We start from the raw sequence: 1,442 nt of genomic DNA, 5'->3' as shown, positions 1-1,442 counted from the left end.
TTTCCCAATAATGTATAATAACTTACTACTACTTTTAATAAAATCAACAAATTAACAAGTTTAAAGTGAGAATATGTCAAATTTATACCGTCTTGTAATACACCTGCGTACGTTAGGGGGCGATAGTGAGTCACTGTAGAGTCCAGTCTGGCCTTCAGGGTTTTGGCAGCTTGGTCTGATCCCTGGTGCTAGTTGGTAATTGGCTTTTTTTTATTTTTATAACATGATTCTAATATAAGACTACAAAAAAAGGCATTCGGTAAAGCCAATCGTTTACATTATCGTTTGTGTATTTCCATTTTTTTAACAGGACCATAATCACAAGACACAGCAAAACCACATTTGAAATGTCTTTTGGAACAACTTGTGTTGTCACTAACGACACTAAATATTCATTTTTAATTGTCTAAACTAGGTCGTACGGTTGGTTTGTTTGCCGAGTAGAATTGCTCCGTTGTGATAGATAGCCAGATAATGAGCTAATTAAGATAGTCATGTATAGCTATTGTAACTGGTTTGTGTCAATAAACAAATTTCTTTGCTCGCCAACAGATGTGTCCAGCAGAAAACAACACTAATGTGTTTAGATGCTGTGTTCACTGTTTTCTTCACAGCAACAGGTTAGAAAATTCTTCTTCCTCTGACGTTGGACAGACTGGATGCTACAGTGACTCACTATCACCGCTTGAGGTGCGGGGTTGTATTACAAGAGAGGATGGGACGGGGCCACCAGTTTAGCAGGCTAACTTGAGTAGATATGTCTACTGGTGGCTTTAACATGAGGTCAAAACTGCTATTTTTTTTACATTTAAATTTTAAAGAAAAATAAATTATAATATATATATATTTTTTTTTAACACAAAAAAACTTCCATATTATACCCTTAAGGCATGTAAAAAAATTTAAAAAATCCAGAAAAGGTCAAAGTCAATATCAGGTTTAGCTTTAATTATCACTTTGAATTGTTTGTTATTGGACTTTAAGGAGACTTTAGCAGCTGAGTCACTGTGACACAATTTCATAATTATGTATTTCCCCATAGCTGAAAATCAGCAGATACTCAGCTGGTAAAGTCTGGTGATGAGCACTTTAGTGAAACTTACTGTCATTAAGAGTAAATTACAAAAAAAACAACTTTCCACCCTCATCTATTAAATAGGAAAGAGGCAACTGTCCCTTCAACATTATTCAAGTTGATTGTGATGCCTACATGAGTCTCCAAAAACATATTTGATATGACGCTCCAGCGCCTGTACTATGGACGTATGGCTGTGTCATTTGTGTTGAAAGCCCCTGTTACAGTGAGACATAAAAAGTGAAGCATGAAACGGTGTGGGAGCTCCTGGCGTGGCTCTCTCATGGTTTCGCTGGTATTTGAACGTCAGCCCGCCCCTTTCCTCATCCGCCGCGCTGCGCCGCTCCACAAATCCGGCGCACTAGCG

Source organism: Brachyistius frenatus, unplaced genomic scaffold, assembly GCF_029030835.1.
Source record: "Brachyistius frenatus isolate BFR_SWC_R1_liver_20210118 unplaced genomic scaffold, ASM2903083v1 Contig_283, whole genome shotgun sequence".
Taxonomy (NCBI): domain Eukaryota; kingdom Metazoa; phylum Chordata; class Actinopteri; family Embiotocidae; genus Brachyistius; species Brachyistius frenatus.
This window is presented reverse-complemented; position numbering follows the sequence as displayed.